Here is a 15762-nt window from a genome sequence, read left to right as displayed (position 1 = left end):
TCTAATCCTAGAAATTATTGTTTATCTTTTTTGAAGATGCTCTATACACATCTGTAGTTATGTTATGCTTGTATTAATAATTAACCAATGAGAAAACATTATTTCCTGTACCACACTCTGATAAGTTTATTGTCAGAGGAAGAACAATAAAGAAGGTTTCCGGAGTCAGCCCCCTTTCACACAGATGTTAATTCGAAGTAAGTATATTGTTTTGTTTATTAAATAGTGTCATCACTCCTCAGTGTCATCTTTTGTTTGTTTACACAAGAACCATACTAGTCAACATTATCCGGAAACTGACGCGCCGTTTTTATCCTGTACAGAAATTGATTTTTGAAAGAGTATAGATTAATATATAAAATACTCCATGCACACACAACAGTTACACTAAAAAGCACATGTACAAGTTAATTCACACATCAAATATTTTTTTAATCTTCTTTTAATGCCATCGTCTGACGTAGCATGAGTCATTCATTGTAATCAAAACACAACATCTTCAACAGAAACTGCCACGCGAACAACAGACGATAAATAGCTATAGTCGTCTGCTGCACGGTACATACATTGTAACGTTTAATAACAAAATGAAATCGATTATGATAGATCTCAATTGTTCTTTTCGTAATAGATAAATATCTGAAAGAATTTTTATTGAAGCAATTCAATAATAATTATATTACTATTTGGACTTTCGTTTCCTTAGTTACTGGTGATGCTTATCCAATTCGGCATAATCAAATTACTAGTTCATCTTTATTCAGATCGACTGTTAGATACTTTTACATAATTTTAACACACCTATAATTTATTTCCGATGATTAACTCTATTTTCTTCCCCAAAGCCATTTAAACGGGATTGTTTCTCAACCACAAATTAAACATCGTTACCTATATACAGTATTTACCTTTATAAAGTACCAATAAACTGTCGTGTGCGGTCTTTTGATTACGGGTGAAACTCGAAAAGTACCAAAATGCGTTTACATCTTCCTCTTACAACCCCGTTGAGGTCAGTAAATGCTTATTTAAAATGAATACCTGAATTACTTCCATTTATTTTTATTGGAAAATCAGATATACGGTTTAGTCACAAACTTTTGAGGTCACAAATCGTATAAGTTGATTTATCTGACAATAAAGTTTTAATTTGAATTTAAACATGAACAAAAAGGCTATTGAACGTACGTCGCATCAGTTAATTTAAAAGTATAAAATAAACATAAAAGACAAAATAATACACTTGTTATTTTTACTCTACATCTCGTACTTTTTGTGTATTCATGTAAAAAGGACAACATGGTTCTTATTTTGTAATATGACTTGTATGTAAGTAAAACATACCACATCATTTTCTTATTTAAATATTTGTCAATAAAAATAACATCTGTATCCATATCATATGTTGTTATTCTATATTTACTGATTCATACTTCATAAAAAAACCAGGTGCGAATTTATACACCTTGAATAGTCATTAGACATTCAACACCTTGTATTACAAAAATATATTTTATTTGTACTCCGGTCGGACGCTTCGTTTTCATTGTAAACGGCCATTAAAAATCAGGGAATCAGAATATAATTTCTTTTTTCTGTAATTTTCATAATTTTAAAACAGTTATTAATCGATAAAATGGACATGTTAATCATCACATAAAAAGCCATATGGTGACAATACAACATCTTGTACGAGAGACAAGAATCACTGGAGTGTAACTGTTTTAACGGTTAAAATATTATAAATAATTAAAAATGCCTTTTATCTTTTCATCAATATTTTTGCGACAAAGAAAAATACGAGAAACGCTTGAATTCGTCGCGAGTTCGTTGTCTATTTAAAGAAATAGCACGAGTTGTAAACTTTGCTTTAGCCTTAATAGACTTCCTAGCTAAAGCTTTGAAACACTATATAAAATTTTGCATCAATATGAAACAGGATACAGCTGCCGGCGCTTATAAAGCTACTTGCTTGTATTCAATTTTCAAATATGAGAAGTTAATTCAAAGTTTCAATGTAATAAAACTGTTTAAATTAAACGAACTTTTTTTTATCCTGCTACTTGTACTATTGACTAAAACGAATGTGTAAAAAAGGCCACGGAAAAAGATAATTTAAAAGTCCAAAGAAAATAAGTCGTCGGAAAAAGAAATTTCCCAATATTTAAAATCTTTATACTTATAGTTTAATATATGACATGTAAACTCAGTATTGAAATTAGTATCCATCAAATAGTGGTTTCAAATGTGATTTTATTATTTATGGCTTGTGTCAGTATCTCTGCTCAGTGCATTGATGTAATACACAGTGTATCGATACTACATGGTTTGTGTTAAGAAGTCACCAATTAATTTATCGGTTTGTGAATTCTTTTTTGTTTGTTTTTCCCTCATCCCCTTCACTTTCGGACAGTAACCTGTTCAAAGTTTGTTGTCGGCTCATCATCGGATTTTTTTTAAGTCACCTGTTTTATGATTCAGAAAAATAAACAACCGTTTGGTCAGCATGCGAATTGCGTTCACCTGAAAACGTTAGGAAATGGCCTATAAAGGATGTAAACTTAAGATGAAGTAGCTGAGAGCATCCTAGAGAGCACCGTACCACATTCCTACACTGCTTGACATCCAATGAACCCTTTAAGTCTTAGTTAATTATTTCCTTTATATAAACTTATTATTAGAACTTTGTGGTACGACAGGTCAAAACACTGGTAATTATATATACATGGCTCAGGTTAACATTAGGCTTAACTTAGGTCTCCGCTTCCTTTTGTTAACAAGACCATCAGAAATTAGGCTAGATTTACAGCGGATAAGTACTTTCTATGTCAATGGGAAGCGCATGTGACATTTTGTGAAGTATTGTTAGGTGAAGACTATTTGGAACGAAGGTATAACTCTGAACTTTAAAGTTAAAATTTCACTAAATTTCAGGAAAAAACAAGTTCCTGTTTAAGTTTTCCTTTTAACAATTAAAACACAACAAAAATTATTATTTTTGACACATAATGGCAAACTTGGGTTCGCCTTCACCAGTTAAATTTTCTTCACTATTTTTTTTGCATTATCCCCCTTTTTATGATTCTTGGTCGACAGAGTTATCTGTGTATGATCACCTAAGAATACTGGTATTTCTGATATTAATACTATAGGGGTAAATTCAGTAAATAAATAGACGTCGTCAGGGACCGCCCATTTAGGCGGAGAGCTTTCTGTACAAAACTGAAGTCATGTGCTCTTCTGGTTGGTAGATAATGTTTGTAATAAACATTTTTTGGTAGATGGATCAAAACTAGAGTTGAAAAAAAATAAAATTAAATGCTGAATGTACTATTTTTTTCCCTATAGGGTTGAAAAGTAATGGGGGTCAGTATAGGAATTCAGTGCGAATCTACATTGTTTGTAAACAAGGCCATGTGAATGCCCAAAAATGCCGCATGACCCTATGTTTTTATTGTTGCAAAAGATAGGGCTACATTTGTACTTTAATGAATGATATATGAAAGTTTCTAATTTCTAAAGGTAAATCAGGTATAAATTTATTTCCATACATAGATTAGCATTAAAGTCAATGGGAGACTTTTACTGAATTTACCTCTATAGTACAATTGCTGTGAGTGTTAATTGTTATTTGAACTGCATAAACATTTTAGCACCACGTTTAGTGGATACTATTTCAGCTTTGTAAGTATATAATTATAAAAAAAAGATGTGATATGATTGCCAATGAGACAATTCTCCACAAGAGACCAAAATGACACAGAAATTGACAACTGTGGGTCCCTGTACGGCCTTCAATAATGAGCATAGCCCATACCGTACAGTCAGCTGTAAATTGCCCCGAAATGACAATGAAAAACAATTCAAACGAGAAAACGAACGTTAAACAAATATGTAACACATACACAAACGACTACCACTGAATTACAGGCTCCTGACTTGGGACAGGCACATATAAGCTGTTCAGACTTATTAACATACAGAAATACAACGATAAACTTGAAATAAAAGAATAGGAATCGACGAAATATTTGTACGTTATTTGTATTTAACAATAGATATATCAAAAACTGTAGAAAATCGTAGTAAAAATGATAACAAAAAGAAACAAATAGAAATGACTACACAGAAAGATAAGTAGAAGAAATCATGGTCAAAAATAAAACGACGAAAATACAAACACTGTAGAATAGAAATAACTTTAAACCAGGAAACTTATGACTGATCAACATGAACCCGAGCAAACACTGAGGGTGTCGGTGGTCTATGTAATGGGATGCAGCTAATAATTATAAGAAGATTACGAATGTCATTAAACCTAGCATTTCGTGCGCTACATGCAGTTTCATGTCTACAGTTCAAATCAAGGCAACCTTTCTGAATATTTAATAAAACGATTGATTTGTTTACATTAAACATGATGAGGTCCGTAAGTGAGTGAGTGTTTCTCGTTTCTCGTTTTTTTTTTTATAGATTATACTGTTGGTTTTCCTGCTTAAATTGTTTTACACTAGTAATTTTGGGACCATTTATAGTGACGTTTGCTGTGGGCAAAGGTTCTGCCAGTCTCGGTTGAAGGCCATACTTTGACCTATAATAGTTTACTTTTTACATTTATTGTCTCTTGGATCAAGGAGGTTATATGACCTTCTTGCTTGGACGGAGAGTTGTCTCTTTGGCATTCATACCACATCTTATATATGACACCTCATATTATAAGTGTCGTGTGTCCGAGGCGATTTCCTGGATTGATCTTCATCATTGAACTTTCAATGGAAAATTTAAAAAAAATCTGCATAAAAGTTGATATTTTTTTACAAAAATGTGTTCAACAGCTGTGTTTACGAATGAATAACACTTTAAATTGACAGATATATGTAAAAGTGTTTACCTTTTAAGCATATATAATTATAGATTACACTTAGTGTAGTATTTCATATCCAAATTCCACAAATGCCGACATTGTATGTGATACAAATACATGGGAATAAGTCAGAATTAATTGTCCTGTTTTTGAGTACTTGAGGAAGCAAATCTGGGCATTTTTAAAAGTTATATTAGCCAACTTCAAATCCATAAGATCGTTAGAAAATGTATACAGATTTTCCCCTTCAACACAGATACATGCATGCTGCCACAAGAGACAGGTCGTCTTCGTGTGAGGGATGTATAAATACGCAGTCACGTCTAGATTGTATGAAAAACAAATTAGAAACCGAGCAATACTTTTTTTCGGATGAGTATCTGTTTTTATAGGCTTTCTGGTCGTACATGCAATACAACTTTATTTGTAGGGGGTCAGGATTAACGAATAAATGTTTTGTCCCGTATATATATATTTTTGAAAAATAAATTTTATAGCTTTGCTAACTATTATTTCTTATAATTTTAAAGAATATTTGGTGGCAATACGTGAAGCTTAAACCTTATGAAATATCAGAAAGACTCTCATAATGAAAGTGTTCTTCGTCTTGGTCTTCGCTTGAGATATTCAAAGATGGACATTACACAAGAGATGACAACTTACAGCAAAATCAAGATTGGTCCTTCTGAGAAACAAAAAAGAGAAAAATGACCTAGGAGAGAACACATTAATAAGTATACAGGAAGTATGCTTTGAAATTGCATGCTTACCGTCTCCTATCCATTATCAGTCCAGACTCGTATATGAAATATCAGCCAAAAGGCAGATGGAATTTATAACTGAACAACTTTATTTTTCCTTGAGAAGATGTTTCAAAACGGATTATGAACTGTCAGAATTTGTCAGAATTGTATAAAAAGGTCTTTGGCGCTGCTAATCTTCTTCCGAAAGAAAGTTTCGTGGTTTTACTTTCCTACTCTTGCCTTTTATAATTACAAGTTTATTTGTTTCATATGAGTTTCGTTATTAATAAGTATTGTTCAAACGTTTTATTAACTAATAAATAACACATAAAATAACCCGCAATATATGAAAGAGAATGAACTAATGATAAAAACACGAGAAGGAAAATGACGCGCAATGCTGAATTTATACATATTATCTTGATGGTTTTTGCGGTATAAAACATCAATTTCTATAATATACGTAGAAACAAATAACTAACATTATTTGTTGAAATGATGTCTGACGAAGTCTTGCGGAAGTCTAAATTTTGAAAGAGGCCCCTATAAATATTATGAACTATGAATTAGAGCACTCATATTCATAAGGTTATTTTAACAATAGTTTACAAAATTCTTATATTAAGAATGATTTGTTCAAAGACTAAAATCACAATGAAGTTATATCTTCAAATTGATTGACCCAGGGATATTCTTGCTTATAAATGCCTGAATGACAAACCAAAGAGGAGGTCTTAGAGATTATTAATTTATTGATGCTGATTAGCATAATCAATAATAGTTTTCCCTATACACATTTGTCTTCTATCCAATACTTAAATGGAGTCTGACATTTTAAAACTTTCCATATTCAAATGCTGTTATATGATACACAAGTTATGCCGAACTGGCGTCTTGTTTCTTAGAAGACTGTCAAAAACTACAGAGACATCAATAACCGATTCAATCTGTGCAACAGAATTGATCAGTGTAAATGTCAGAAGAAAATAGTTTGTTACACCTCAAAAGAATGATTTTCTTGAACACATCATATATAGAGTCTATATAGGTGCAGTTTGATTTTGTTTCTACTAACATCGAGTATTTAAAAGAGAACTGTAGGGTATATGTCAATTAGACAGTTACCCAACGATACAAATATCCGAAGTAATTCTACAGGTCTGAAAAGATACGTGTGATTTGAACAGACTTTCAACGGTCTGTCATCAACACTATAAGTTCCCCAAATAAAATATATACTATTATTAAAAGAAACACTGTAGTCTAGATTAAAAATAGTCGTGTCGATTCCTACATAAACATCCTAAAGTTGTCTTTGATTTAACTTTCATGATTTTTTTCTTCTTTTTTTCTACTTTCTATTTTTTTCAAACATTGAAATACATTTGTACTGGATAGACATTTAAGGATGTACACCTCTCAGGAGCCAAAAATTTCTAGAATTAAACTTTTTTTTTAACTTGATTTTTGGGTTTATAAGACTGTAACAAAATAATTGGCGAAGAAATAATCATATGGTGGTGCACTTCTTTTTTTGCTACAGACCTTTGAAATTGCCCAAATTTGATGATTTTCCCATTTTTCATTGATTTTTACCTATTTTGGGGCTATTATTGTGAAAAAAATCACAGTTCCACAATTAAACTTTTTGTCATACTTTCTCTAAAGATGAAGTGGACCAATCTGAATAAATTTTACTTAAAAAAACTATAGGTAGGTGTTAATATAAGAAAGTTTTATCATATTTTGACGCTTTTTTGTGTAAAATTTACCATGCAGTCAATTTTTTATTTTTGTGATTTTTCTCAGTACTAAAAACAAAATGCATATTATTTCAACTTTTTGGTAAAAAATGATTGCAAAAATACATATTTAAGAAATTTGAAAAGACCAAAATGATATGGGATGTACATGATTCTTGTAAAATCACTTTTTGTATCCCTCACCCATTTTCTCAAAATTTTGGCTAAAAATACTGACTTGATTGGTCGAAAAATTTGAAAACTGGATTACTCCAAAACCGTTCATTGTAAATCCACAATTTTTTCACAGAGTTATGTTTGATTATAATATTTTTAAAATTCATTGATATTTTCTACTTGTATTACATGTTTTGGAAATAATTCAAGAACGAGATTTCAAAGAGACTGAACGAGACTGAACGAGACTGAAAAGTCAGAAGAATACATCCTTAACATTAACTGCCTAAAAGCTTTACCAAAATGTTTTGCAAATTGGATAATAATCTTAGATACAATGCTTTGAATGTGTCAGTTCCGAAGTAATAAATACTTGAATTTATGGCGTATTCTTTTGGGTGCAGACTAGTCTTCCTTTACAAATAATGCAGTTTGGATTTTCAGACTTCTTTAAAAATAAAAATAACGAGGTTTGTGGTATGATTGCCAATGAGACAACTCTCCGTACGAGACCAAATGCTACATAAATTAACAACTATATAGGTCTTTGTACGGCCTTCAACAATGAATAAAATCCATACTGCATAGTCCGCCATAAAAGGCCCCGCAAAAAAGTAAAACAAGTTAAAAGAGAAGACTTACGGCCTGATTTGTGTACTAAATAATGAACTAAATAAATATGCTAAACACAGCAACAAGCGCCAAACACTGAATTACAGACTCATGGCTTTAAAAAAAAATGTTTTGATTGTTCTATTTTTCTAAAATATCTCGATGCTAAAAAATTTATGACGAATGATATGTTAATGATAACTTTAAAAAACGCAATTTTTATTGTGTTGTACTTCATTCGGATGTTTCTATTAATGCGGCAGTGCAATTCAGATGTTAAAAGTATGCGTGACTTTTCAACTCTCATTAACATTATATTTCCCTGTTTTTTTATATGGTTAATGTTAAAAAAAAAATGCGTGAACCTGCAAATATATTTAAATACAATTAACAGATGCTTCCATAAAATAATTTTATTTATTGTGTACATTTCTGTGGTTATTTGCCTGCCTGATTCGATGTGCGTGATTATTCATCTGTCTGAAATTTAAGAAACTTTAGCTGTTGTGTTTATATGAAACTATAGTTTTCTGCATGATACGAAGCTAAAAACATATACTTACATAAATAAATAGAAACATAAAGTTATAACACCAATATATATAATGACTTTTGCACTTGTATGCAGCATTTGATACTCATTATCAAACTATCTGCAGTTTTTGAAAGTTATAAAAAAGCTAGCCAAACCATATGATAGTATCGTCGATGAAAACTAAAAGTTGTTAAAATTGCAAAATGACCAGATAAGAAAAATCACACAAAAGCATTAACCAGTTCGGTTAGGAACATATCTTAGTTTTGTCAGACAAAGTACGAAAAGAAGTAAAGTTTCTTTCCAGACATTGATATGAAATAAATGCTTAGGGAAAGTATTAGTCATACATCCCTACTATATGTTTTAGATATCAATCATTGTACTCAACTCCTCAGAGAGAAAACATCAATATTTAGTAGCTGTCTGTTTCATGTGATATTTGTGCAAATTGGTTTCACCCCTACCTCTATGATATTGATTTACCATCTATCAAACTTCTGTGCAACAAGTCATGATGAAACGGTACAAACCACGTCGATCTATCTAATTATATAATTGTGTATTGGCATTTTTAAGCAAGTAGCAATTTAGAAATGTTAGAAACCTAATAGAAGATCACCAGAAATGAATGATACCGTTTATGCTCATTTAGACGAGCTTTTAGATCCCAGATGATTACATAAATGGAAATGACGTTTTCTAAGCCAATACATCATTGTGATATTGACTTATGACATCAATTCTTAACAATCGAGTGAGTTTGGATACTTTATTAATCCAATTTGTACAAATTACTACGCAGAGTATTAGATTCGGTAGTTTTGACAATTTGTCCGTCCATCCTTCATGTCTTGTCCGTAATCGACCCATCGATTACATGACTCATACACGGCATAAGAACTGTTGATATTTCAGAATTTGAATTTATATGATTTCGGTTATAATTAATTTTTATCATAACAATAAAACCCGCATATTAAACAGTGTGCAATTATGTCTTTTAATCAAGCATTTTACAATATTCAAATTACAACGAATATTAATGACAGCTATTCATAATCTCCACAGATTACAAGGATTCAATCATGCCAAAAAACATAAAGCTGTCGATTTGACAAGTCCTGATTTTTTCTAACCCAGAAAGAACAAACTGAATGTATAATTCATAATACGTTTTGCTGTAATACAAGATCGACATATAAGTCCCTACACACTACTACTTGACGGTAAAGCGGAAAAAAGACCGAATTACACATCGTTTTTTTTTTACTTTTATTTCAAGTAAGGTATACACAAATCCACACCTGAAAATTAAACTTCCTATTAATTTTCTGATCAATAAGTTCGTACAATACACTAGCCGAACCTTTTTGCTGAAATGTACCCACATATAATTCATTATCATAGTATGGGAATGTTCTGCATCTGAAAAATGTGCTCATGTACAGTAATGTATTATTAGCAAAATAAAAGTAAGGTGTTAAGCTGGACACACCTTTCTTGTCTTTTTATAAAACAGACCTAACATTTATTAAGTTTAATTGAATGCTTTTATCATAGAAGTAGAGGGGAACGATAATGCAATTTACATGGGGAATTCTATACATTTTAACTGATATACCATAGAGAGTGAATAAACATGAGCAAGTATGTTAGGACTTCATGCCGAGAAATATAATATTTAAGGAATGACTGTAATATTTTTTCTGTCTATGAAGAAATAACATAAAAAAATTGGTGCACACTGAATAACGCGCGTAGCGGGTTATTTAACAGTGTTCACCACATTTTTTATGTTATTTCGAATAGACAGAAAAAATATTACAGTCATTTCTTATAATTTAATTCTATATTCCATTTTAAAACGTAGAAAACCATGAAAAAACGTTGATGACGTTACGGTCACATGACTAAATTATGTCTATGGGCTCATAACAAAATAACGTCATCCAATCAGAAGACGCGTTACATCTTAAATTAAATTATTTTAGTTTAGTATATATGGTATGTCTCTGCTTGTTGCTAACAAAACTAAATAACGTCTATATAATGATTTTAGTTATAAACACTGATATAAATTTTAGATTTTGAAACTGGTTTATGATTTGGTTTTGAACGAGTCTCAAGAAGACATATCAGTGACGCTCAAATAAGTTGGAACACCATATGTGGTAGACCTTGGTTCAGGGAGATAACTCTTTAAACTGTGATGCTTTTGTAAAAGTCAACTTTCATCAATGTATTTCAAGCCTTTACCTGATACAAATTGGAAATAGCAGTGGCGTAGCTTGCATGTATGCTCAGATGCTCAAGCATCCACATCATTTTGACAGGCAAAAAATTATAAATAAAGATATGTTCGCAGCAGTTAAACTTGGAGGTATCCGTATGTAACAAGGGTAAGGATATGAGGATAACATCCAATTATTTCCGAAGAAGTATGCTTGGTCTTTTATTAAGGATAATTTAATTCATGTAATAAAACAAGATGGATAAATCCCAGAAAAGTGTTCTCGATTTTTTTTTGCTACGGCAAGTGCAGAGGACGATGCACAGATCCTCGGACATGTTTCATCTGAAATCGAGCCTAGTGGAGCGATGGCTTCTACAACTGACTAACAACATAACTGACAACTAAACCACCATATCCTGATATCGTTTCCAGTGACATGAAAGACGACGTGGACAAAAAACTAATCTGTAATAGAGTGTGATCATTCCCAGGCTTATCAGTAAATTCCAGTTTCTATCTAGGTCCACATATTAATTTTATTTTCAATAAAAGAACAAAGTTACTATGTCCCCTGTATTGCACATATTTTATGTAACCAAGGAACAAGGGCAATAACTAATAAAAAATAATGTTTTCCGTCTTCCTTTTATTTTTAATGGAGAAATAATGTCCCCTGCGACGCGTTAATGGAATCACTTCAGTTCCTGTATTCCGAAGTGCCGCTGTGATGGGGCCGTTTTTGAGAAATGCTAGAAAAGGGGTAACTCGAATAATTCAAGCCCTTTCTGTGTCCGATTTTCTCCCACAAGAGTTAATGTAGCCTTCGTAGATCAACGGAATATAACGACTGAATTATTCGGGTTAGGAAAGGGAAACACTTCAGTTCCTTTATACAGAAGTGCCGCTGTGATGCAATATAAAATTGGTGGGAAACTTTTACATCAAATAAATAAATTATGAATTACATTCAATTTCGAGAATTTTGAGAAAACATTAAAATTTTGTTTGAAATATAATTATATGAATTGGTTGGTATTTTGAAATCAAACAAAAATCTAACCAGTGTCGGATTCTAGGGGAGTACATGTGCTTACAGAACAATGTCTGGGGGGGAAAAAATCTGCATAAAATAGTTTTAAAAAAATTTCGCCTCGCTCCGCTCGACGAAGGCATCCACATCATTTCAACCCTGGCTACGCCACTGAATAGTATATGTAACAAAGAAGCTTAGACTATATTTATGAAAATGGTTCTACGAGGGACAATATTACCCAATATTCATAGACCTAGAAAGAACAAAATGCGTGTATAATTCATAATACAATTTGTTGAATTCTAAATCGACACATAGTCCTTAGACACTACTACTTGACTTGAGGTTAACGAAAGCGGAAAAAGAGAATTACGTATTGTTTATTTTAATTTAAAAAAGATATAAACATATCCACACCTGAAAAATAAGACTTTTATCATTTTTCTGATAAACAAGTTCGTACAATATACTAGCCTAACCTTTTTGCTGAAATATATCCACATTTAATTCGTTTTCACAGTATGGATATAATTGGCATTCTGGAAATGTACTCATATAAATGAAGAAACTAAGATATCTTCTTTTAAAGCTCAAATATACCAGCTTATAAGTTTCGTCTAACTAAGAATTATCAGTGGCGTTAAAATCAAAATAGTTGGCATGTCAAATCACATACGAACTTTAAAGAGCAATCCAAAACCCCTTATTTCGAAATATTGGGACAAACACAAAAACTGCAATCTATGAAAAATTAGAAGATGTGATATGATTGCTAATGCGACAACCCTTCATCAAAATTATCAAATGCAATACAAGTTGAACATATGTACTTTTTTGCTGAAATATATCCACAGATAATTCATTTTTACAGTATGGGTATATTCAGCATTCTGGAAATGTACTCATTACTTATTTTTTTTTTAAATTGATACGAAATGTTAAGAATTTCCTGCAGAATGCAAAGGTTAATTTGTATCATTTCTTTTAAATGAAGAAATAACAAACAGTGTTAGAGTTCTTTAGAATTGAATTTTTCAAGGCTTGTTGGATTTTTTTTTACTCTCGTTGACATTTTCTTTAATGGAACATCACCAAATCATATATGAATCAAATGTCCCATTAGTAAATACAATGTCAATCGGTCAGAATCTCTACTGTGCTGAAGACCTGTACAGATGAACAAGCAATCAATACACCAAAAGTTTTAATTACATCAAATGAACAGATATACTATAGAATATGGTGATAGGGTATTTGGAAAAGTAACTAATACTAGTCTAGCAATTTATCTTATTGTCATTTTTACGTTATAGAGCCGATATTAGATATAACTATGTCCATTTCATATCTGAAATTGGTCTGGGTAAATAACCATTGTAAATAAATCTGTATTGAGGCAAGTTAACAACGTCAAATAAACATAAAGATGAATACGATCAAGCTCTCGGTTGATATTGATCATCGCTACAAATTAGACTTTATTTATGGCATATTAGATTTTCTTCTTATGATGTTTTGCCAAATAAATATCGTTATAGATAATTTGCTATAACAAAAACCACAGTTCCGAAATCAAGTTTAAGCAATCAACTTATTGGAGTAAGAATTATATCTTATTTTATATCTGCATCGTCAGCTGCACGTCAGTATGATTCACATCCTGTACGAAACAGGTTCGATCTTAAAAGGAGTGAATGCTTAAAATTAGAAGTTTGGGTTTAGAATACAATTAAGATGATCAAAGTTATATTTGACTTGAGGTCAGAGAGCAATTAATAATTGAACATATTTTATTTGTGGTTATATAATCTGCATATGTAAAGGAAGTGGGCAACTGACGAATAATGTGTTTTGTCTAAAGTTTTTCTACTTATATTTACACATCAAACATAAGAAATGTCCATCCTCCTGAAAGTGTTTAAGTTGTTTACGTCGGATGACATGGTACTGGCCTATCTCTAAATGAAGTATTTTTAAATGACGTAGGTTTCTACTTTAATAAGTGCAAATTTTATCATTTGATTTTGTCATTTGATTAAGGACTTTCCGTTTTGAATTTTCCTCGGAGTATAGTATTTTTGTGATTTTCCTTTTTATAAGGTCTGGGGTCCTTTTAAAGTATTTCTGTCCTGAGCGAGTTGTTTCAGCAACTGTTATTTATTTTTGTTGCCTTCCATCAAAATGTTGACCACTTAATTCTGGAACCATGCATCCAAAAATGATTGATTGACAAAATCGTCTATTAATCGTCTATTCAAAATCTTTTCCAACAACTTTCCCTTCTCAAAATCAAATCTACGTTTATGATTGAAGATACATTTTTCACATTTTTGAAAATGTCGGAACAATGCTTGGTGTGTTCACTATCAGAATGATAGTCTATGCCCAAGATGACAATTTGAGATGGAACAGTAGTATTGAATTTCCGGGAACTAGGTTGTTCTTTTGTATACCATGCTTAGACCAATTTAACTGAACATTTAAATAGGAAAAAAAATAAGCAATCATTTTCATACTGAACACCCATATATAAAGTAAAATAACAAAAAAAATCAAAAGTCTTTTATGCGCCTGGTGCAGGAAAATTGGTACCGTTAATGTTATTACTACCACTGGGTCGATGCCTCTGCTGGTGGACTGTTAGTCCCCAAGGGTATCACCAGCCCAGTAGCCAGTACTTCGGTACTGGCATGAACATATGGATGTTTTGTGTTATTAAAATTGCTGTAACAAATGTTAGAAATTATTATAAATGAAGGAATGTATCTCCCTCATGCATAGCTCTGATTCCTTTAACGGATTTGGCTATACTTTTTGGACCTTTTGGATAATAGCTCTTCATCTTTTATATAAGCTTTGGATTTCAAATATTGTGGCCATGAGCATCACTGAAGAGACATGTATTGTCGAAATGCGCATCTGGTGCAGGAAAATTGGTACCGTTAATGTTATTATCAAAGGGCAAAATTATAAGCCCAACCAGATGAAACGAATGGAAAACAACTGTCAGATTCCTGCCTTGTTACATGAATTTTCTCAGTAGAAAATGGTTGATTTAACCTGGTTTCATAGCTAGCAAAACCTCGTATAAATTATTCAAGATGTTCTTCTCACTGATTTTCTGATACAACCATCTCGTCTGACATAGGTTCACCGAATAAAACCATACATCTTTAATCCACCATTTAAAATATATCCTGTACTAAGTCAGGAGTATGACAGTTGTTATCCATTCGTTCGGTGTGTTTGAGCTTTTGGTGTTGCCATTTGATAATGGACTTTCCGTTTTGAATTTTCTTTGGAATTCAATATTTTTGTGAGTTCACTTTTTATATAATCTCGGAGGTCAGTACAGTCAAAACCATCATTTCGTGTCTTCCATAAGTAAATAATCAAAAGGCCATTTATATTATCCACAAAGGTCAACACAGTCACTGACTGGTTAATATATTTAACCCATATTTTACCTACCATAGTATCATTTTAAATATCTAAATTACATTTGAATACATTTTGTGAGGGCGGGTGGTCTTAAAAATCGAAGTAGTTTTTTTTTCAAGAAAATGTTTAAATTTGAAAAAAAATCCAACGTCGTTTAGATACAACTTATGGCCTAACTCCTTCCAGTGATGTTTGGTTGCGAAATCAAAATTGTATCTGATGATGCGCCCTGAAACTCGAAGTCAAAGCTTAATATTCACAGTTTGCAGATATAATCAGTTATGTATCAATATCAAACATAGACGAATACGAACCTACGACGTTTGCCGTTCAACTGGTCATCCTGGCTCTACAGGGCTATACGAATCCCTCATCAAGA

The 15762-nt window shown here is 31.8% G+C and overlaps 2 long non-coding RNA genes across 2 annotated transcripts in view; both read left to right on the top strand.

Annotated features, from left to right (window-relative positions):
- LOC143075489 (uncharacterized) overlaps window positions 1-15762 on the top strand; it is a 391914-nt gene that overhangs the window by 40280 nt on the left and 335872 nt on the right. The window lies entirely within an intron of this gene.
- LOC143075488 (uncharacterized) lies at window positions 68-5876 on the top strand. The gene is made up of 2 exons (XR_012978329.1): window positions 68-197; window positions 5395-5876. It is a non-coding gene; the product is annotated as an uncharacterized LOC143075488 (long non-coding RNA).

This window comes from Mytilus galloprovincialis, chromosome 5 (genome assembly GCF_965363235.1).
Source record: "Mytilus galloprovincialis chromosome 5, xbMytGall1.hap1.1, whole genome shotgun sequence".
NCBI classification, from domain to species: domain Eukaryota; kingdom Metazoa; phylum Mollusca; class Bivalvia; order Mytilida; family Mytilidae; genus Mytilus; species Mytilus galloprovincialis.
This window is presented reverse-complemented; position numbering and strand designations above follow the sequence as displayed.